The sequence below is a fragment of the Amia ocellicauda genome, chromosome 3, assembly GCF_036373705.1.
Source record: "Amia ocellicauda isolate fAmiCal2 chromosome 3, fAmiCal2.hap1, whole genome shotgun sequence".
Classification (NCBI taxonomy): Eukaryota; Metazoa; Chordata; class Actinopteri; order Amiiformes; family Amiidae; genus Amia; species Amia ocellicauda.
In genome coordinates, this window is record NC_089852.1 from 34,535,872 (window position 1) to 34,561,022 (window position 25,151).

The window sequence follows — 25,151 nt, forward strand, 5'->3', positions numbered from 1 at the left end:
TGAAGATCTTTGAGATAACGGACAGCATTGCTTTACCAAAGTCATGCTAGAGGAAGAAAATCTAGTGTTGTGAGCAGGCAGGCAGTTAAGCGCATGACACGGTCTGGGCTCTGTTTCTGAGGAGCAATGAGGGTGTGGGGATGGAGTATTAGACGGTGCCTGCAGCTGTAGACAAAGCAACTGCCAGGGCAAGCACAATTTAGGAAGGGTGAGGGCCCATGAATTCAAAGGGAACTTGCAGATAGCAGAAAGGTGTGGTCATCTACAACCAAAACAAAATGAAAAAATAATCCTGCTGAACAAATGTAGTGCACCCAATCTTCTTCCAGTTGCTGTTATTAAACGGTGCCGATTTTTTTTATACATGACCTTTGATGTTCAAATGCAAATAACTTGTTTTTCACAGACACAATTCTAAGTTGAATGTAATAATGGCTCCAGTGTGAAGCTCTAATGATACAGTGAAAATGGAGTAAAATCTCAACTTTTTGATTGTCTTGTCTTGAAAGGGGTTTTGAAGAGATCAAGTTGGAAAAGTAAGTAATCTTTTTTTGGGTAGTAAAAGACTTAAACCCTATCCCCATGTATACTGTAAAGCAGTGATTTGGCAGAGCATCCCCCAGCTTGCCAACTAAAGACCAGTAGCCCTGGGTCAGGCCGTCACCGGATCTCTTCCCTAAACAGGGAAGGGACGGGGGCAGGTCTGGGGCACTAAAATCTGACATTTAATCCAAAGTGCAAAACCACTGGTCTATCTAAAACAGGAGGGGCAATTTTCTCATACATCATGGCACTTTTCTTATCCATATAATGAGGTATGCCATTTAGTGAAATTGTGTGGTTAAACTTGGCTTCTGTGCATTCATTTTCCAAACATTGTCGATTTTCCTGTTTATATTTGAGTCATTCAACGGAAAGACAAACACGGTGCCTCCCTGTCCAAATGAGAGAGTGCCACTCTTCTCTGATCAGATCTGTGTACCACGACACTGCAGTATTGGATTTAATTTTTTCGTATGACTGCTGCCTTCCACATACAAGTTATATTAACAAATGAAAACAAGTTGAAAAGTTGTTTTAAAAAAAATTGATGTTTGCATCCTGATAATGCAATTTTCTGTAATGTTTTCAATGATGAAATTAATTAGATTGTGCTGAAGGGTAATTATTTGCATAAATTATGCTTGAAATTATTGTCATAATAATTAGACTTATTTTTAGTTGAACTGATACAATATAATGTGATTTATTGCGGATCCAATTTAATTAATAAGTACTGTAGTGCGGCACACAAATACTATAAGCTTTTCACCTTTACAGGCCCAGTCTTGATGGATTGGGTACTTCTGTACTAACCAGAGCAATTTGTTTACTTTTATATGGGCACTACAATGGCCATCCTTTGCTTGGACTGGAATACATTTATTTCTAGAAGAGTTGAAAGAAAACATGAATATTTAATTGAAATTAAGTTTAAAAAAACAGCGAACAAAAAACAATGGTGCAGTACTTCGACTGAAAAATGCAGATGATGGCAGTTCGTAATTAAAAAGTTAAATTGAAAAATAAAAAGGCAGGGAAAGGCAAAAAGTATATAGAATGAATAAAAAATACTGGTAAGTCTGGCGTCAACTTATATTAAATGCGAAACATGAAAATCTACTGCTGTGAACTTTTACACCTTATTTAAATCGTTATCAAATTAATGTAAATATTGTACTTAACAAATGTCTTTATTTCATTCTCTGCCAATTTGAGGGTACAAACTTACTTTGGTTAGCATATTCTCATAGTGGTGAGAGAAAAGTAGGTATTGAGTCACTGGTTCAGTAGTCTGAGAGCAAGGGTGAGATTAGCTGGAGTTTTAAATGGATTAAATAAACGGGAGACCACAATACAATAACCAGCAGAAATCTCTGTAGGCTACGAGTAATAATGAAGAGAAATGGAGATGTGGCTGCATAATGCATTTTGTTCAGATATTAATCAGCAGATTGTCACACAAAACCTTTTAATGCTAAACTAATCTCACCATTAATGTCCCACACCTACTCTACAGCAGAGTGTGTGTAATTGTCATACATATATATTCTACCTAAACTTCTATGTTTGATGTTTGTGTTCATTTTTTTTTTTTCCCTCTCTCTGCAAATTTGCTTTTGTATGCTTTTCAATACTTGCAAGTTCTACCACAGCTGCACGGGCTATTTTAGGAGTCTTTGCAAAGATACGCTTGAGTGAAAGATCAGTCCCTGATGGTAACCACCACAGAGAAGGTGACTGGGTCCTTAGGAATGTATGGCATAGCTGGAGCTGTGATTTCAGCCTTATTCATACATTGGTATGCACTGCCTTGGATAAACTGGTGCTGAAGCCCATCGTCAACTCCACAGTCACAGATGGCAAACCTAGAGCCAGCCTGGTGCATTCTCTCAAGCCAGATCTTTCCACAAGTCAGCCAGCCATCCTCCGTGGTGACTAAATGTCTAAAGTTATCAAAAGAAAAACCACTTGTGCTGCCATGGCTGCATAAAAGAATAAAGATCAAACCGTTTTGAATTAGTGGGAGTTTGAAAGTTGTTGCCAGATCATTTTTAAGACCACTTCCTTTTGAGTCACATCTTTCCTCAGTAAGGTACTGAAATCTCTTCTTTACCAAGGGAATTGAACCCAGATACTGTGTACCATTACGTTTAGTCTTAATATTAATTTTTTAGCAGATGTTCTTACCCAGGCGAAAATATTGTAAAGAGTTACAAATTGCAGAAAATACTCTCCGTAAAAGACACAATAAGCATACTTTCTAGTACGAACCAGCTCTCAAGTGCAGACATAATACAGTAAAGTCCCAGGTATGTGCTGAGGGGTGGGGCAGGCATAGGATAAGTTATGGTAAAACGATAGAAGTGCTAACAACGCATAAGCAGTCGGGAGCATGAGGGAGCGGAATTTAATAAGTACATAACAGCCCAGGAGATTAGACTGTACCTGTAATACAGCAGCCTAAACAAATATGTCTTGAGTGATCCATGTCATCAAACCCATGTTATTCTAGTCCTCACGTGGTTATAAGTTATGAAGGCTACACATTTGAATGTAAAAATATAAATAAAAGGTGTAATATGGAAAATAGTGTCTGATAGAAAGCTCACACTCTCTGGTATATATTGGAGTGTGCTTTAGAAGTAGATATTATATATAATATTATATATAATAATGTCATGTTGGCAACCGCTTTGTGTTTCTGCCATCTTGATGATTATTAGTAGTATTTTAATAGGACTTTGGTGTTGAGGAATAATTGTATAATAATGTAGTATCAATGTTTATTTAAAACTAAATAAATAGATACAAATAAGTTTACATAGTGAATAATAGAAAATATAATGGACAATCACTCTGCATAAACAAATGCAAAGAAAAAACATGACTTTCAGAATTGTTTTTACAGATTTTGACCTTGAAAAATACACAGCAAGGATTATTTCCTCCATATATTTTCAAGATATAAATTATGTTTATGGATTACAGACCAACATATATTTTAAATATGTTCCCTTTATATTAAATGTACAAAAGGGGTCCAATTTGGATGCATAAAAATATTAGGATCACACAGGTACCATATATTAAAATTCATGTTTGTTCCATAAGGGTGAATTCAGCTGTGTAGTGTATTGATTTCAGTGTGTGGAGGATCTGTGTGCAGCATCTTCACTCCCAAGGGGAATATTAAGGGGAAGCTTCAGTTTTTTGCAACTGGCCTCTGGTCCATAGATTTCTTTATAGTCATGAAGGGTAATGCATCAGTACTGATTCATTACTGTCATGCTCCCTCTCTCTCTGTCTGTCTCTCCCTCGCTCTTCCTTTCTGTCTTCAGTGTACTAGCACACTTTTTGAGTAGGTGGACTTAAGATGGGGGAAGGTGCGTAGAGGAAAAAGGGGGGCATTTATTTTCAAATGCTGATGGGGGGTTCTGTCATGGTTCTACCTCACCGTACTTCTCCAGAACCCGTACAACACGTCTCAGTCGATGTACAAACTCAGTGCTTACCTTCGAATGAGAAGAAATTAGTTAAAGCCTGGGAAAACGTAGCCGAGGCCTTTATTACAGACGCACATCATTATGCCAGTCTAGTGCAGGTGCGGAGGCTGTGCTGCTTTAGGTATGCACTAAATAAATGTATTACAACTTTGTTTTTGATCTCCAGTTTAGGAATAATTAACCACCTTTTGATCTTCTTAAAGCAATTACAGATATACAGCTAAAGTTCTTAAATTAAATGCATTGTATTTGTATAGCTAATGGGAAGACAACTGGCAGGCGGGTCTGTGTAATTTAATCCCAAGAAAAATATGCTGACTTGTATTTCATATTTTACTGCTCAGATACACTCACCTAAAGGATTATTAGGAACACCATACTAATACTGTGTTTGACCCCCTTTCGCCTTCAGAACTGCCTTAATTCTACGTGGCATTGATTCAACAAGGTGCTGAAAGCATTCTTTAGAAATGTTGGCCCATATTGATAGGATAGCATCTTGCAGTTGATGGAGATTTGTGGGATGCACATCCAGGGCACGAAGCTCCCGTTCCACCACATCCCAAAGATGCTCTATTGGGTTGAGATCTGGTGACTGTGGGGGCCAGTTTAGTACAGTGAACTCATTGTCATGTTCAAGAAACCAATTTGAAATGATTCGACCTTTGTGACATGGTGCATTATCCTGCTGGAAGTAGCCATCAGAGGATGGGTACATGGTGGTCATAAAGGGATGGACATGGTCAGAAACAATGCTCAGGTAGGCCGTGGCATTTAAACGATGCCCAATTGGCACTAAGGGGCCTAAAGTGTGCCAAGAAAACATCCCCCACACCATTACACCACCACCACCAGCCTGCACAGTGGTAACAAGGCATGATGGATCCATGTTCTCATTCTGTTTACGCCAAATTCTGACTCTACCATCTGAATGTCTCAACAGAAATCGAGACTCATCAGACCAGGCAACATTTTTCCAGTCTTCAACTGTCCAATTTTGGTGAGCTTGTGCAAATTGTAGCCTCTTTTTCCTATTTGTAGTGGAGATGAGTGGTACCCGGTGGGGTCTTCTGCTGTTGTAGCCCATCCGCCTCAAGGTTGTACGTGTTGTGGCTTCACAAATGCTTTGCTGCATACCTCGGTTGTAACGAGTGGTTATTTCAGTCAAAGTTGCTCTTCTATCAGCTTGAATCAGTCGGCCCATTCTCCTCTGACCTCTAGCATCAACAAGGCATTTTCGCCCACAGGACTGCCGCATACTGGATGTTTTTCCCTTTTCACACCATTCTTTGTAAACCCTAGAAATGGTTGTGCGTGAAAATCCCAGTAACTGAGCAGATTGTGAAATACTCAGACCGGCCCGTCTGGCACCAACAACCATGCCACGCTCAAAATTGCTTAAATCACCTTTCTTTCCCATTCAGACATTCAGTTTGGAGTTCAGGAGACTGTCTTGACCAGGACCACACCCCTAAATGCATTGAAGCAACTGCCATGTGATTGGTTGGTTAGATAATTGCATTAATGAGAAATTGAACAGGTGTTCCTAATAATCCTTTAGGTGAGTGTATAAAATACATTTTATTAGGAAGTTAAGGAAATAATATACAGTCAAAAGTATTTGAAATGATACTGCTTCTGTCCTTTGGTACTCATTAATTGGACGGCTTTGTTATGTCTCCTGTTAATAAACAGTGGTTGGCTAACTTGTTTAATTAGATGAATGGTTAAATATGGTGTTCTGTTCTGATGCACAATAATAATAAAACAAATAATTAATAAATACATGTAAATGCCTTTGTAATAGAGTATTTTACTGTATCCGTGTTTGGCGAAAGGTTACACAAATTTATGTATGCTTCTTAAATTACTCGAAAAGCTTTGAAAATGGAAACCATGGGGAAGGCAAAATGAGAATAATATTTTATAAATGACATTCTCTGCAGAATTCTGACGGGAATGTTTCAATATTGCCAGGATGATAGTATGTGCCTAGTAAATGGCTTAATTTCCACTTACAATCTCAGAGATGATTTTAATTACATGTTTGTATTGTCAGAAGATCCCTACACAAGTTCAATTTGAGTTCAAAGAAGGAGGCAGGGTAGATTCTTGTCTGTTCCTACCAATAGCTTCAGATCTGACCTGCAGTTACCTTACATAACTTTCTCAGTAATTTGTTTCAAGGAACTTTATCTGACTTTATCTTACTGTGGTTCTGTATTAAAAAAAATTCCTTACTTGCAAAATTTGTATTAGAATTGACATCGAAAAGAGAACATTTGCTGGCTAATGCTACCCAGATGTTGTTTGACCAATGGGATTCAGCGGCATAACAAACAAGTAAACATGCATGAATTAGTAAATTGCATGTGGGGTGAGATCCAAGGTGTGCAGCACATTAATCCACATTGTGTTATTTATACATTCTTTACACCATAAAGTCATGGTGGTCTTCTGGTATAACTTTTATTATTTTGCAGAACTCTGCCATTTTTCAAGTTTATGATGCTTCAGCTGTGTACTGTATGCTTGGAAGGCCTGGATTTTAGATTTTAGTTTTAAAGTGGCAATGTCTCATAGTGGTTCAAAATCAGAGTCCGCACGGAATTAAGACGCATGACCGACGAGTTCTGTGTGAAAAAAATAACCACAGCATCATGGGGGAAAAGTCCGGCATATTCATTGTTTAAAATGTTAGTACAAAAAATTATATATTAAGTCTGAGTAAACAATAACCTATTCATACTGGGACTGACATATGGTTTAGGAATTTATGGGAAAAAACAGAGATTGGTATTTGCTGCATTGACGAGTTCTTCAAAAATCTTGTTTTCCATCTGTTGCTAACACAAAAGCTCAGGGCCTTTGTCAGTGACATTAAGTGACAATTGTAGTTGCAGTCTGAAACTTGACATTTCACACCAAGATATAATGCATATGGATGCATGCGTGTAGCTGCTTCTTATTCAAGTCAAACTTTTTATTTGTTATATAAAATATTAATTTAATTTCACCGTGACGGGTTTGAGCAGAAATAGGCATTCCAGGATAATCACTTTTATGTCATTTGTCTGTACAGCTTATCTTGTGGGCGTCTCAATCGGCTCTGCACTTATCTGTGGGTATCTGTATACTCTCTGGTAGGACTAACTTATCTGCAAAGCCAATCTATAGTATTGCCCTATATGATATTCCATTGCTCTATAGCTGCACAGTGTATTCCTGGTATGTCTAGTGGATACGAATTGTGTCCCATTGTGCTCCACTTTCCAGAACCACCTTAGTTTAAGAGCCTAGCAGCCTACTTTTTAAATACACTGGACATGGCATGATGTGTAAACTCCTTTTTACAACATTATTTTCTTCTGAACGAAGAATACATCAATTATTATTTACATCTCTATTAAAATAAAGCTCATAGGGGTGCATTTATACTTGAATTACACAGCGTGATTCTCAACCGTTAAAAAAAACACAGCAACAACAGAGACATTTTGATAAGAAAATACGCCCTGCATCTCTAATAAATTATAAGTCGCAGGAGGTGGGTATAGTGTCTTATATTAAAATGTACCTGATCTGTAGCCGTCTAAATTTGATATGTATAGCCGCTCAGAAGCCTACAAATTACAGTTATTAGAGCGATATTGATCACCCCGCCTCGGGGAAGCTGAAGAAACCAGTGCTGTGATACAGAGGAGATTTTTGTGTCTCTACACAGCCACACCGCCACCAGATGCACCGATAGAATCAGGGGAGAGGAATGGAAAAGCTAGTGACTGCTCATTGCAGGTCAGGAAATCAAAAAACACTGCTTGTCGCATCCCCTGTGTTATTAAAAAGACAGATAACACAAGAGGATCCCTTTTATTCTTCATCTTATTATTATTATTATTATTATTATTATATTTAATTGAGACTCTGCATTCACCCTGCTTTAAATGTGTCTTTTGTTTTATTAATTTGGCTTTGAGATCACATGGTGAGGTCTGCTCATAACCTTTTGTTGCCTTTCATGAGACTTCTTCCCATGGTAAACCAGTACCTCTGCCTGGCTGGGACAGTACCAGGGAAGATCTGTCTGGGTCTGAGCAACACTGTTCAGAGGAAGTACTGTAAACGCTGGTGACTGAAGCCACTGTGATATTTTGGATCGAAACGTTCAGCCAAGTCGTATTTCTGTAAGTTTGAGCATTACACTTGTGTAAGGCCTTCATAGGCATAATGGGATGTTTACTGGGGGCACTTCTGAGCAGGCCTGATGTAGTATCTGTGTCGTGACTTGACAGGAGAGGGAAATATGAATGTGTTTCAAAGCAATGTGGTTTTATCTGAGCGCCCACCATATAGGGTATTGGTACGTTGTCTTCCAAAGCAACTTCCCCAGCTACAGGCAAAACCAACCCGAGCCCTGAGGAAACCTTCCAGTTGTGAAATGCTCTTGTTTTTTTCATCCTTTTCAACATTTCTATATAAATCCAATGGATCAAACATAATGTATTAATTATGAGCATTTCCAGTTCTGTTTCTGTGACTGGGAATTTTCTTTTAATGTTTGTTGTTTTTAGGTTTTTTTTTTTTTTTTACACTCCACAAATGCAGTAGAAATTGATCAGTAAGGCTTACTCTCTTTTTAATGAAGTTTATATCTGAGCATTACTTCATTTCTTGGCTGCTGTAACGTATATTTTTTTGGAACTGTGAGTTGTGTTCTCGTGTGTGTTCTATAAATAGTTCTCTGACAAACAAACTTCATGCTTTGTGTGCGGAAAATTATAGTATGGACTGTTAATGTTTGTCTCATTGTCTTGGGTTATTTCTTCATCTATTTGCTTTGCTTTAATTGAATGTTTGCTGTAATTGGAATAATAAGTCCCAGACCAAATCAAAGGTTTGAACCCTCCCTCCACTTGGCCGGTTTGCTTTAAGGTAGGAAGAAGAATCCTTGGTCAGTCTTCAAAGTTGGCATCAATTAGTGGATTTATAATTCACAACTGGTGTGTGGCTCAAAGGTTTGGTTTGGTCCTGGCCTAGAATATTATGTATCAGATTATTTTTAAATCCGTATATTACATAAATGATCCAAAGATTGAAGTCCAGAGGAAGATGACCCAGCTCAGTCTAATTTTAGAGCCAAAAGAATATTTATCTTTTTGGCATTTTCCCAAACTATTTGAGAGTAAAATGACAGAATGTATGTTTTTCTTATGAGCCAAGAAAAAAGTATAATTTTATTTTTCTTCTTATCTTTTGTCAGCTTGACTAATGCATTGGAAAGTTAAAGTGCTTGATCTTGATGGATGCACGAACCTTAAACATTCCTTTTCGTCATACTTTCCACATAACTTGTATTAATAATACAAATAAAATAAGAAGTCTCTATCATCAACAATAATCTCCTAATTATTCTTGCTGAAAATCATCTATATTCCAGCCAGTAATTTATACCAAAACATAGTCTTGAAACTGAAATATTTTGATGCATGTTAAATTATGATTTCAGCTCTCCTGTCCTTGTCGGCTGTTAAACCACTGTAATTGGCACCAGTGCTTCAGCGCGATTGTAAGTGCAGCTGTCTTTCCTCAGTACACTCTTAGTTTTAGCACAACTGTTATAAATATTCCAGCAGCACACAATGAAAGAGTCAAAAAGAAATGTCTTTCGGTTCTGGGAGAAACTTCTTTCAGTTGCCACCATGTCTTCAGCCTAGCCTAGCTCTTCTGTTAAAAATAAAGTATAAAAACTGTCAGTCTGTAATTTTGTTTTCCAACTTGTCGACAGCATTTATTACACTCAACCCTTCAGTCATACACTGCGGCTGTCAGATTCTTACATGCTAATATTTAGTCACTTTATACCGTCCAGTCATACTTTACAGAGTGGAAATGAAATACGTGTTGTCACTTTTGCTGTCTGCAGAGAATATCTGACTTCTTTACATTTTATGTCTGCCAGATTGCTTATTTTTTTCCCAAGAAATAAGAGGAGAGGTATTTCATTTTTCAGTTTGACTCACTGTTGAAATTCACCAACTCTGTCTGATGATGTATTTTATGTATTACCTTCAGTTTGTGCATATTTTTTAAAGCCGGCAGTTTTTATTACTTTTTCTTTTTCTTCTCGTCTCTGAATCAGTTGTTCAGTGATAGTCTATTTCGGTGACTCATCATTCCAAACCTATTTTAAATTGAAATGCTAGGAGGAGACATGAAAGACAGAATGGGATATGAATACAAGAAAATGGGTCAGACAAAAAGGTAAATGAAGGTTACTTATTAAAAATGAATTCTTTATGAACAGAAATATATATATATATATATATATATATATATATATATATATATATATATATATATATATATATTATTTTTTAAAAGCAAGAGGCAGACCATAGAATTTTGAATCCCAAGAACAAGAAACCAAATATTTTTGCATGAAAACATGAATTCCTCAGGGATAAAGCTGAAAAAAAATAAAACGGAAAAAAACTTCCAGGCATCACGTATATCTGTCAATATATCAAACTCTGCCTTAGAAGGTCCAGATTATAGCATTTCTCTAAAACCTGTCACTTCATTAGAAAAAAAAACTTGTATTTCTGAACAGAGTACACACTCACAATAAGCTCCATATAGAGATCTCTTAAGGCAAACACGCACTATTTAAAACATTGATACAATATTGAATTAAACTAGATATTGGAGTTTTAAACATATAAATTTGTGTAGGTAGTTTTAGTGTGGCAGCAGTGGACCTGACAGCCTACGACAGATATCTTTGGACTTAACGGTCCAGTCGGCTTCTGTTTGCAGGTTATCTTCATTGTGTGTTTATCCCTATGGTCAATGCTACTCTGACCGGTCTGACCATAAAAGCAAAGCATGAGGGGATTGTGGAAGTCCAACTCTCGTGTCCTCTGAAAGTCACCCTACAGGGCAGTTAGTGTGGCACTGGAAGGGGGGCGACCTCCTCAAATCATTCAGTGTTGGAAAATACTACTGCAGCCTTGTGTGGCTGGAGACTATTGTCTTGAGGAGTCTGATCATATTCCTGTACGAACACTGAAATGAGCATGAATCGTGTGTGAAGTTTTTTTTTTTTTTTTGGCAATCTGTTTATATTACAATAAAGTGAAAGCAGTGCAGTTTGGAGCAGTTGTGTAGGCAGGCGATGCTGTTTACTAATGCAACATGATGGATTTACTGCCAATCATGCTCATATGCAGAGAGCAAAGGTAAATTAATTAAACCTGAAATCGTACGGCTGTTTTCCAGCATTTCCACCAAAGGATAAATTTTTGCAGGATTAAGCATATTAGCAGGTAATTTCTGTTTATACATAATTGCCCAAAGGGCTGAAATTAAAGCACTCAATTGTAATAAGAGATCCTTTATATTATATTGCTCATTAATTTAATTAGCCAACAAAATATTGTGGGGTGGGTGCTGTACACCCCAACCAGTGCTCAATAGTTATTCTAATGTGTCCAAAGCAAGCGACATCTCTTTGTGCAATTATAATTTAAATAATGGTTTTCTCTGAGGATTTCATCTTGCTTCGGCATATTCAAATGCCAACCCTGACAAATGAGAATGCGTTCCACTTCCCAGCCGTGGTATTAAGCTGTGTGCGCTTGATACCTGTAGCTACAATTATATGTTTTTGTGAATTTGTGATGTGTGTCACAGAGGCAAAGACCAAGAAAGGCACTCTGGTCGATAATATTCAGAGAAATGGATGGTTGTCTGAATTAATTACTAGCAGCAATTTGACAAAAACGTACCACAGAAAGAAGGAAAACAACGAGGTAACGAGACCAGAGTATTTACCAAAAGATGCTGATCTACACAAGGACGCAACCCAAAACCTGAAAAAAGATTTTTTTTTTTTTTTTTTTTTCTGTAGTGATTGATGTTATGAACGATCAGCATGGCTTGTGCAGTTTACAAGGGATAGCCTTGTAGTGACACATTGATAAAGATCTTTGAATAATTTCAGCAAATATGGTTTTATCTACTGTCTGTTAATTACTTACTGCTTTTTCAGAGGACTGAAGTATTTAGAAAAATCTGAGCGATATTCTAAATAATGCTCCTGATTTGGTGTCTGAAAGTGCAAATATAATGAGCAAGGTTTTTTCAAAGTTTGGCATTAAAATCTGCGCATTTGATTAGTAAAGTACTTCTGTTAGGCATTGCATGTGACATATGGGCCAGGGTTATCCAACAGTGTGCAATGGTATATTGACATGCCTTCGGGTTTGATAAATATAAATATTAGCCTTTCATTCATTCAAATGAAATACGTTCCTGACATCATAAAACAAAGATTAGTGTGCCACAAAATATGTTAAGTGCATGTGCCTAATTGTATCAATAGGTTACCTAGCTACCTTAAACATCACTTCAAATCTTCACTTCGTGCAGGGAAAAAAATTAATTAACCCCGTGCCTATTTAACAAATCTGCCCCTTTTTAAACCCTAGCCAGCAGCAAAATGTCAGTGTTGGCCCATATAGATCTAGAACTGATTCAGTTTACCTAGCAGCAATGCAGTCCTGTCCTTGACAAAAACCTGGGTTTACTGAGACTCTAACCCTATTTTTATTGCTTATCTGTTTGGCTATGCAAGATTTGACTAAATTACTCGAAATAGTATGCTACAATCAACCTACTTGTTACCATTGCCATACCATTAGACCATTCCTACATTAATCTATAACCCTTAATAGTGCTATTTGTCCGATTTATTTATTTATTTATTTATTTTATTCCATTGTGAGTTCTGGACCCTTTTAATCTTACTGTGTAAATTAACTGACATCTCTTTTCTGCACACATTCATAATAGGCAAACCTTAAACTAACGCTCCATACATAGAGGCCTATTGGACTCCGATGCTGTGCTATGCTCCAAAAGCCATTGCAAGTGCCTCCTACTCATGGGGAACCTCAGTGGACCACAGCTGGAGCCCTTGCTCGTCCTGGCTAGACTCGGGGTGACTGTTCTGCCATCTCTAGTCTTGCAAACAATGCTTTCAAACTTTCATTTCATTCTGATTAGTGACGTAGATGCCTCTGAAATTGAAAAGGAGAGGAATTCTCTGCATTCTGATTCACAAGAGGAAGGGTGTGTTGTACTCGTAACTGCACTCAGATGTCTCCTGATCAGGCTTCTAAAATATGAAAGAAATCCCAGTAGCCAGTATGACTAGTGTGCTTTTAAAACACGCATTGCCTTGTAGCGGCTTAAGTTAAGACCCCCTGCATTTATCTTGTTCCCATTGAGATGCATGTATCTTGATTGAAAACTTGTGCTAAGGCTGTTCATTCAATGTATATGTATGGCTGCCAAGAGCCAAGCCAGTCCCGAATCCTAGCAATGCAGTGAATGAAAGAGATCGAATATAATAAATAGTTATCAGAACACGGTGATAACATCCACCTGGTATTTTGCTGTACACACTACACCTCTGGAACGGGTGTTTTTGTCACAGTTGATTCATGACAAAGATGCCGATTAAGTTTGTGAAAGATCTGTGTTTCAGCATTGATGAAAGAGGCCCTGGAGTGGTTGCAGGTAGTGTAAAACTCATAAAGTTTGAGAAGACGTTCCCCTTGGGAATAATTAAACCAGCGAGATCATTTTTTCTCCTAGGGCCATTATTATCGTAGAAGAAACATCTCAAGCCATTTAACTAGAAAAAAAAATCCCTCGTTCTTTATTCTTTAATATTGAAATGCAGATTCTTTACGGACCTGAGTAACCCATCTGAGATTAACAACATGGGTTTAATTAGCAGAGTAAAATAGATTTATCCAAAGAAATGTATGTGATCCTCCAGAGACTGTAAATAATATTCTTGTTGTATTTGCGAAAGCGTCTTTCTGATAAAGGGACATGTATGTTATGCTCTCTTGTCTTGTACCAGGCTTGTTTGCTGTCCCTAGTAAGGACTTCTAAGGGAGGGATGCTGACCTTAAAGTGAGAGTTTTCTGGTATCCGAAATGAGCAAAACCCTGCAAAGTTTCAGCACGCCCCTTGAGAGACGACAGAGAACATCCCATTGCATTTGTGCTGTGAACAAAGGCTTTTAAAAACCGACATCAATCCAGTCAGGGACTGCAGGATGGATCTTCGAAGTTCATTGCCACGGCAATAGGCATGCAAGCACACAGAAGAAAGCGGATGGACTGATTATTCATTCATGCCAAGGGTTTTCAAGCTGTTGCCTGATCTGGCTTATGGAGACCCATTTTAATACTAATAGACCTTGTCCGTGGTTCAGAAATGCTGTATAGTTATAATTACTTTCTGTCTTAAGGCGGTTATTTAAAGGAATCAAATGTAGAGATGGTCACTTTACATTTTGCAATGGAACCTAAGCCTTTCAGCATCGCGAGTTGCACAATTAGGACTTATTATTGTTCATAATCGCACAAATTACAGGGCATGAAGTCCTTTAGCAGTGGCTTGAGTCTGTGAGGATATTTTAATGCTTCATGCCACGATAAAGGGAATTCTATCAAATTAATTTTCTTATTAATTTCTGTGGCAGTAACTGTATCTTGTCGTTTTTCTCTTCTCCTTCTCCTCCTCCCCCATGAAAGTTAACTGATTGAAAGAACTGTTCTGTTGATACGTGGAATAGGCAGAGCAGACAACACAAACGCACAAACTTCTTGACATTCTCCGCAGGCTTTCGCAGCTTGGCCGTGCTGAGAGAGTGCGTTGGGTGAGCTGTAGCACTTCTTACAGTTGAAGGATTATTTCGGAGTTACCAGATAGCAATCGAGAAATTCAGCTTCAGTCTTGGTTGTCTATCAGTTTTCACGGCAGCCTTGGTTTGGTTATGGGAAGCAAGCTTTTCAGTTGGTTCAGTCAATACTGCTGATAACCCCGCAATGGGTAAATACTGTATACAGTACCAACATCATAGGACTAATTATAGTAAAGATATCCAAAACAATTACCTTGGAATGACTTTGGCGATCAGAGCTTAGATTTGGGTTTTCCAAAATGCACGTGCCTATACGTTTTTTTTTTTTTGTTTGATTGTATATTTATCCGTAACTAAGTTCAGTGCCTATGTCAGAAACCAGTTCTGCGTGTAGAAACACCTGCACAGCCACATATAGGGACTTTACACCATATGACCACTTCAAAGCATGGTTAAGCATGTTTAAATGTGCCTTACTTTGGTAGTGCTTCAAATGATTACTCATCACTTGTTTCTTGTTTTTTTTTTATCCTGGACTTTTTCCCTCCCCTTTTTTTGACCTGACCTAAATCCCACAGGGCCCACAATGAAGCCCGTTATGAGTAAGATCAAGCGCTGAGACAGCAGTAACCATTGGGGCTTGTTTGTTCAAAAAAATATATAATTTGTTAATTCCATAAATAGTTAGAATTTTTGAGGTTGGTTCCACTCCACGGCGAACACTCACAAAATAAACACGATTGCATCCTTGGAAAGTTCTGTGGTGTGTTGTAACAGGGAAGCATGATTAGATAAGTCCAGTGATATATGATAGACATCCTATAGATGTAGCAGTGGGTTGCGTTAATGATGGGACCTTTGGATAAATTTGGTAAACGGAAAATATTTGGTCTGACTCTGAATCTGAGCTGGAGAAAGTAACTCATTTTAGTTCCCATTCAGCGCAGCCCACTCAGGTTCAGAGTAATACAGTTGATTCACCACTGAACTGATTATTTCGAATAACTGCATTCTATTACCTTAGCTTGAAAATCAGGGGTTGGATATTGCACACCGTGATTTGTTTCGGAAGCACTGATTAACTCGCATCCAGTCCTTGACCTGCGTGCAGTCCTACATTGAGAGGTATCTAACAGAGGTACGTTTTGTATAGCAGTGCCCATTGCTTGCCATGTTTGTTGTTGTTTTTTTGGATGGGGGTTAAGTACATTTCTTGGAGGTTGAGATGAGCTTTGGATGTTCCTGTACCTTAGGGACATGTTTAAACTGTTCAGGAGTGTAATAGAGGAATGCCAAGACTGATAGAACTACTTATAGTGGTTCAATCTTTTCACAAGTGAATGTTTAATTTTTTGTTTACTGCAAAATAAATCCTGTCCAATTGTGCTGTAATTTGTACAAAACAGGGAGGTGTTGTGTACCACACTCAGACACCAAATTAATGAGCCGTTGTTCATTAAACCTAGAACTGTACAGCAATGTGGCATCAGTGAAACCTGGAAAAAGTGATATTCAGAAAGTATTTTTTTGGGAACATATGAAAGTACCAACCGAATCTGCTAGAGTTAAACAGCCAAGGATCTTAAAATGTAAAACTCTTAACTGCTTTAAATCCTATAATCGTTCTTTTTAGCATTAGGATGTGTTTTAGTTAAAATCTCAGAGTAAGAAGCTTTCCCTGTATCTCTTCTGTGCCGCAAGTTCTATTTATTCAGCGTGTATCAGATGTTGTTAAATCAGAACAATCTGAGAGAATTGCAGTAACCGGTATGTTGCAGGTGCGTGCGTGCATGTTGTATATACGAGTGTGTGTGTGTGTGTGTGTGTGTGTGTGTGTGTGTGTATAATAAATATTATAACTTGTACATATAAAGTGGATTTTATATCAGTGTACTGGAAAGCTTTACAGTAGTTTGTGTGCTCTTTGGAGACAAACACTCACAAAAGTGCAGGTTCATAGAAAGGAAAATGTTATCCTTTGTTAAGTGTTCACTTGTTGTAGCTGAACAAATCTATGTAAATAGCTTTTCTGAATTTCACGAGCCTCTGTTAGGTTTTTGAACCGAATTTGATGCAGGTTCTGTACAGATTACCAGCATAATTAACTTTGTTGCAATTATAAATTGTCTTCCAGGCAGCATTTTGCAGATTCCAGGAATGTGCTGTAATTATTTGTTTAAAGACCTTGCTGGGCTTTCTCTCTGCTAAGTGTAATGCTAACAACATTTGAATTACATTTTAATACCTAAATGGAGGCTCAAGTTGACTTGTTGTATAGTTCAATGTCTTGACTGCGTTTTGCCATTTTCTTCACAACAAGTAGTAGTTTCTTTGTTTGGTTTTTGTTTGTTTAGTTTTTTTAGTTTTTAGTTTTTTTTTACTGCTGAGCTATAAGGCAGTTTGTTCCTGTCTTTTTGTTCAACAGATAATTTACATGATCTAAAAAAGCAAAAAGCCCACATTAAAAAGCCTAGTCACAAAGTACAGTTGTGTCAAAAAAAAAAAAAAAAAAGTGTTTCAGTATAGATAATCCATACAGTGACTTTGGGCAAATTGATTAGTTCTCTCCCTCTGAAAACACCCTACTGTCCCCAGTCACACACTGCAGCACTGCCGTTCATTCTCGCTGGTGCCCGGTCTGGTGCCAGCGCAGACCTACAGTCATGCAGGGGTGCCTGAAACGTCTGAGAAATCGAATATCTTCGCAAAATGCTAGAGTGAATTGCTCCTAAGTGTATGATGAAGGGCTCAGGCTGCTTTGTTTAAAATCTGTGAAAAATACAATGCCTGCGTCTCTGATTTACTATGAAAGCAGATCAAGCTATTTTATTTTCATCGAGGGGTATATAGGACTAGACAGGGCATGCACATTTCATCTTATGATATATATTGTACGCTGTCATAAATTGCACATATGGTAAATGTCATTGTGCCTGTTCATGTCCGCACCCCCACCCCACCTCCCCGTTCAGTGCAACGTGACTGTCTGGTGATTCAGTGAGTGAAAGAGAGAAGGCAAGTTGGCCTTAGCCTTCAGTGCATGTTGGGATCACTATGGTACTGCATTTGGTGATGGTGATGATTGATAATTGTCTCTTCCCCTAATATCTCTCTCTCTCCAGTGCATAATTAAGAATGTCTCTGACTTCACGCCACAAGGAAAAATAAACTGCTAGGATCGTTTTTATTTTATTTATCAGTACATAATTATATTATTGGGGGGAATGCACAAGTTATTTACATAGTATAATTTCACGGTCCAATGTACACAGTATAATATTCAGCTGGTCGTGTTTAATTTGTGCTGCAGTTGTTTAATAAGTGAATGTGCTGTAAAGATTTGGGTCTGACTGTGGAAAAGAGTAATTATAAAAACACTGTGTCAAGGATGGGTTTCAAGCCTTTGTTTCCAGTCTGTCTAAGTGATGTGTTGGGACTGCTTAGCTCCTCTGCTTTCTTGCTAAAATCAACAACAGTAAATATTATTATTATTATTATTATTATTATTATTATTATTATTAACTGGTGTCTTGGTTGTTATCTGATCACCAGGTTGCAGGCATTTGTGTTAATTTCTCACTTCAAAGCGTGGACAAATGAAATCTGCCACTCCATCATCACCATCATCATCATCATAATAACAATAATTAATAATTAATAATGAGCAGTACAAGGCATCTTAGGGTCCTACCTGATTTCCCTCTTGTTAAAACCGTAAAGTTTGTGTTGGTTTATTTAAATAAAATTCTTCATTTCTGGGCAGCTCATTAGAGATCATTTGTGTGTAGAGCTCAGATCTCCTGTACATAATTATAATAGGGGTTTAAGTGAACAGGTCGGTGTGGACAGCATCTATAATGGGATTCTTGGAGCTTGTGCCATTGATCTGAACCAAGGTAGCTGCTTTCTCTCTCCCAATTATCTGGGTGCACTAAATTAATTTGAGATACCTGTGTGTTTGATCATTACCAAAAAGTGTATAAAGCAAGAGGAAGTATATTTTTTCAACATTGATCTGTGTTGAGTTTTTTTTGTTTTCGTTTTTTGCGTCATAGGGAAAGAGCAGTTTTTAATATGGGTGAACTATAATTAACCAGCAAAAATGTATTTTGATATCAAGATGTTTTGTTTTTGTTTGTCTTTTTCCCTGATTGTTTATTCTGTTTATACATGAGTGAAACCAAGCTCTTAACAGGAATTTTCCATATTTCCACATTTTCCTTTTCAGATTAGATGGTTCAGTTGGTTTCATATATACTGAAAATTATTTATCCTTTTAGAAATTACTAATCAGATTTTGAAAACAAACCCAACCCCCCCCCACCACCACCCCCCCAAAAAAAAAAACTGACCACAGTGCCCACGACCACCACTTGATTAAAAAAAAAATGTTCCCCATGAATCATCCTGATGCTAAGGAAAATCATTACCTGCTTCATGGGGATTCATTGGCAGCTTTTGTTATAGCAGCCATCAATGAGTGTAGATTTATTAATGCCACTGGGGATTAGAAATGCACCCACAGTCCATTTCCTCTCCAAATAAGAAGGGACTGGAGTACTGGGCAACTCAAGGCGTTATGCTATTGAAGGTGGCCGAATTACTCTGCTTGAGAGTAGACTTGCCTTCCAAAACTCCTCAGTTTGCGATCTTGAATCTCCCATTTCACTGCCAGCTTCACTAAGACCGATGATATCAATACTGTAAAATATTCAATACAAGTAAATAAATAAAGTAAAAATCAGGACTGGGTTCAAGACAAGGGTGCCATGTACTTTAAACAACATGAAATGGTGGCAGTATAGTAGTGTGTGGTTTCTCAAGAGTGCGCACCCTGCCTCCCACACACCAAATCAAGTAGCAGTCCTTGGTGTGTGACAGACCCTGTCCTCGTTGGTGCTTCGGAATAATAAATGCCACCCCTGGACATTGTAAACTATGTGAAAATTAGGCTACATTATTCCACTTTGTTCGTACGATTATTATTTTTTTTCATAAAAAAAAACCTAAATATCATTCTGTTCCTAAAGGCATTTAAAGATAAATATGAATCATTTACACTGTTCTTTCATTGGAAAGTCAATATAACCATGCACAATCCACAAGCCTTATGCAAACACTGACCTTTCAGCTTCTAAGCTGGTAAGGTAACAGCCCAAAAGCTTCCTTGATTTTGATATAATCCTTAATACTGATGCAGTATTAGCATTGGGGAAAAAACAACAAAAAGGCATTACCTTTTGGTTTTATAAAAGTGAAACAAATAGATTAGGTCTGCACACAACAGTACACATATAGTTATAATAGGATGTTTAAATATATTTTTTATTCATACATATCAGCACAGCATTTTTTTTTTTTGCCATTTCTCCAAGTATTCTCCATTTTGAAAGCATTTAAAACCAAACATTTGAATGAGTGAAAGGTGCCATACAGGGATCAAACTGACCAGCAGTCCATACAATGCCAGGGAAACTAAATCCTATAGCATAATGTTCCAAAGGAATGTCGGAATCATCCGCATTCCAGGGCTCTCCATCCTTGAGCTCCGCAGGGCTGCACAGAGCAGCACCACGAGGTGTCTTGTGAAAAGATTCGGCTGAGGAGAGGGACCCAGACAAAGACACAGCCAGCTGACATAAATCTTGTTCCTGTTATTTCTAATAAAATTGAGACGCTGCTGTTGCGTCTGGAACAGCTGAGCCCTAACTCAAGATGCTGAATGAAAAAATATGTATGCTCTTCTTAGTGGCAGACAATGAGGAAGCGAGGGTGATTGCAAAGGTGTCTCAGAACGCCCTCGTCAGCTAAATCAGGAGTCCTGTAGCTTTTAAGGTCTTAGTCTCCAGCTCAGATGTTTATTTGTTTGTTTGCTTGTTTAGTTTTCTTTTCATTTTCTCTTTATTTTTGTGTAATAGTTCAAAGGCCAGTTGCAAAGACCTTCATCATTTTCCTTCAGTAAATTAGGGGCATGTCTTAATTTTCATCTCCTAAATGAATGCAGTTGCTATGGTCATTGTGGTGGTGGTGGTTGTTGTTGTTATTAGCCATAAGTCATTCTTAGAATTGTTCAGAATGGTTGTTTTTGTTTCCAATAATTAATAAATAAATACAATTTTAAATGTATTTGTTTGTTTGTTCATTGTAAAATGTCTGCCTTCCTTTATTGTACTTCTCGGTGCTTTTATGATTATACACTATCATTAACAATAATTTAAAAAAGCACTCCAATATGCATATGTAGGATAATTAAAGCTTGCATTAATATTGTTTTTCAGATTTTTAGATTTTAATAATATTTTAATGAATTTAATTTGGGAAGCAGAGATTGGATTTCTTTTATACAGAAACATTAGGTTATTTAATGGTACAAGGAAATGCATGTTTTAATTGTAATTTGCAGCAACTTTGTAACTTAAAAAAATAAAAAGATTACTGCTAATTAGCTTTATTAACTGAAATAATATAATGAAAAACACAATTAAGTCCACTATAAGAGTTCTATAAGAATGGGTGAGCTATGACACCATTTGCCATATCTAATAAATTAATTTCAGTGTCTTTAGAATTATATCCGTTCTTTAAGCATGTTGTAGAAATCTTCTGGTTTGAAATGGAATGGGCTACTTTATGGCTGACTGTTTGAGTTTAGTTTTGGTGTGCTTCTCCTTTTCTAAAATATTCAAATATTTTAATTTTGAAATTATTCAATGAATACATTTATTCATATAGAAAATAAATGACTGTTTTATTTGACATTTGCATTAATTGGCATACATATAAGATTTTATGCTATATTATTTTTTATATATAAGAATTTTATCTTTTCTGATCTGGGCACTACTTATGTCTGTACTATTCTTACCCTTAGCTGTTAGATTCATGCAAATTCAATTAAAAAATGTGCTTGTGTCCTTGGTTTTTGCAATTTATGTGTTTAAAAAAAAAAAAAAAAAAGTGTTTCATAGAACACTGCACTAAGCTGGACGGTATTGTACCTTCGATTTAAAGCTGAGTATTTTGCAAACTTAAACCTATCCATGTAATGAAAGGGAGAACCTGAATGACTGTCGAGGCTGTGCCATCTCGAGCAGAGACCAGGTGTGTGCAGTGTGAGAGCAGGAGTGTGAGTGAGCTGTGCTAGCAGGAGAAGCTGCCTGAGCAGGTGTGCAATCTTACACTTGGGTACCTGTTCAAGCTTGGATTTCAAAGCACAATGACTAAACAGACAACTTTACACAATACGGTTTTCTTCTTTTCTCAACAGGTTGTGTAGGAAGGCAGGACACCAATCCTGCAACCCTTTAAAAGCTCTTTTGAAGCATCTTTGCCAGAATGCTCGCTCTTAGGTTTATGTAAAGGTGGACATGTTAGCAGGGCTGTCAGAGACAAACCGTGCCCTGTCTGCCTTGTTGTGTGCTTCCTCCCCTGTGTGTGTACACTGCCTCCAGTAGCAGCCCTGGTCAGAGTTGGGATTAGCAACTTGCTTTGATTTATCATCCATTACCATGCCTGTAATCCTATAGATTTTTCCCCTGCAGGAAATTACAAATCAAACTAAATTTCAGCATGGTTACGCAACAACTTTTTAAAATAACTCTGCCACGGGTGCCTATGCAGGCTGTTACATACACACGGACACCTGCATGCTAAGAACTGAGCCACAACCCATGCTCCTGGAAATTCAAATGTCTGTTTCGCGGGCCAGGTTTTTCCGCAGACATACTAAGCAAGTGTGAGCAGGACCAAAGCTCGGTGGGCGGTGTAATTGAAAATCAAGGTCCATTTCTAGTCTGACTGCCTTTTTCAGGGTCAGAGGCAGTTGCCTGGTGTTCCTCAGGACAGCGTGATGGTACAGGCCATGCAGACCGCATGCAAAGGCAGATCCGGTGGGCCACTCTGACCAAAAGGTGAAAAGGAAACACCTTGGCAGACGCTAGCATCTCATTACGTCTCTATATAGACAGCATCACACCAGTAGACATACATACAGTATTTCAAGTTTGGTATCTGAATTTCACAGTGATATGTCAAATAAAGCAATATAGTTAGTATCTATAGAGTCTAGAATTACAATACAGACATGGTCTGGTGTGCATATGCTTTATATGTGTTTGTGTAGCTATAGTGTCTTATCCATGTACATTACACTATTGATGTAAAAATAAATGCATTAATATACATATCCTTTTCAAGTTGAAACGAGGGGGGGGGGAGGGAGAATGTCTATTGATACATCACAGGTACTTATTACAGTGCCAAAGATTCTTACTGACAAATATCTATATCCACTTAACCAGACAGCACTCACTGAGGTTCAGTGCTGTTTAATAAGACAAATGTGTGTAACTTCAATAGCCTACAGTGCTGTATGTCTCCATGATCATCCGCAGCATAGATAAATAAAATAACTCTTCTCCCTGGTGAATCACAGAAAGGCATTTGAAACGAATGTGCTGTACAGTCTGGTGTCTCTTCAGATGAATGAACGCTTATTGTTATGGTACTTGTGAAGACAGAAAAGGCTCTCCTGGCCTCAGATGACATGAGGGCGGTCTTGTCTGCATCAGTGAGTAGGTGAATCTCACAGGGCATTGGCACCCAATTGAGTGAGGAAGTGAAGGATTCAGCCAAGGTGAAAGAATTAAGGCATAAGAGTGCATCTCATTCAAGGTGCTGCAAGATTAATACCTGTAGGGGACCTTTAAATGTAAAAAGAGAGACACAGCTTAAATTAAGTTCTGCTAGCGAAGGTCAAAACACATGGGGAGATATAACGGTGGCAGTGCTTTATGGCGGTATCTGTTCACAGGCCGTGCCAAAAGAATGATCTGACAATGCCAGTGCTGTGTTTCCACTTGGATTGAAATATAATAGACCGCATTATCTGATCAAACCTGGCCTACTTGCGTCCTGCACAACTTTCCCCCCTTCCCACAACAGAGCCACTTTTTGGAGATAGCGAAGAGTTTATGGCAGTCTCTGCTGTGATGCTGCTCTGTGTTTCGCGGTTGTGTTTGATTTAACCGGCTAAGAGGTGGCAGGCTTCAAAGAGGTGAAGACTACTGATGTTTTCTTCTTTTTCTCCCACCAAATGTGGTTAGATCTGGGACTGAAATGTCGGAAATGTTTCTCATGTTACAGTTGTTTCTTTCAGTCCTTTTATTTTTCACTTTATTCATGTTCTGCCAACTTACTGGAAATTGACAAAGCGAACGATCTGCTGTAATTATTTTTGTATGTTTGTTTTTTTATTTTGTGTGCATCTGGTAATTATTCCTAGGCCTAATTCTAATTTGATTTGTTTGGTAATAATGAGATTCTCAAATAACATAGTTCTGCAAAAAGTTTTTACAGTAAATAAGTTCTGAAACATTAAATGAAAAATTGACACTTCATGTATACTGCAACCCACTCAGTATTCATTTCATACAGAATAATGAAATAGTTTCATATATATAATTCATACCTTTTATATTTAAATCTGTAAAACTATGTATTCTGTATGAATGATCCATGATGAAAAACTGAATAGGACAGTCCATAAATAATTCACTCTATTTATGGACTGTACTGTGTGACTTCGCTGTTCAGTGAAATAACTTTCTCTATTGAGTACATAAAACATGGAAAAGATTTACATTATTTACTATACATATATGAATAGTAGTATTTTTCCAAAAAGTGGAGAATGTTCTCAATCTTTTGTGCAGTTTAAAGTTTTTTCTTTTTTTAAGAAAACTACATACAAGAATGTACAGTTGAATCCACCATTTTACTTTGTATACTTTCTCATTGGAGTCCAAATGTTGTTAAAAACAGACCGGAACAGATGTGTCATGTCCATCACATCCCCTTTTAAGTCATCATTGTTATCGTGCTGTATCTGGTTTTTGTACCTTAATCCTTTAAGCCATCTGGTGGTTGATTGACATGACTGCAGTGTGTTTTTGGGAGCTGTGTTAAAGACCTGGATTGTGAGATACCTGCTGTGTTTCTTGCCTCATTAACAGGCCGGTTAATAAATGAACAATGAATCAGTTGGTCAAATAGTTAACTCTGGACATCACTGACAATAAATATGGGGGTGGTGAAAACCATCTCTGAGCACGTACAGTTCTTGTAAAATGTTTAGTTCCTTCGCTGTTTGATTTCGGTGCGTTTCAGTCAGGCAGGACAATGCTGTGAAAGTTAGGATGGCTGTAGCTACCAAGCCTGTTGACAGTAAGGATGCAACTATCTGCGGGCTGTGGTAGTAAACCTCCCCCTTGCCAGTGTTCACTCTTCTCAGCCTGGCATCACTCTCACTTTTCCATTGTCCTGTGGGAGAGCCTGGTGATTTTCTCATGTACAGTGCACTCTGCTTCACACATGTTGTTCTC

General features: G+C 37.8%; 1 protein-coding gene across 1 annotated transcript in view; it reads left to right on the plus strand.

The window, feature by feature from the left end:
- Window positions 1–504: 504 nt before the first annotated feature.
- The window catches only part of zbtb20 (zinc finger and BTB domain containing 20), a 65,629-nt gene continuing 40,982 nt past the window's right edge, over window positions 505–25,151 (plus strand). Inside the window, exon 1 of the mRNA XM_066699132.1 lies at window positions 505–536. The gene's annotated coding sequence lies outside the window, so the exon portion shown is untranslated. The remainder of the gene's footprint in view (window positions 537–25,151) is intronic.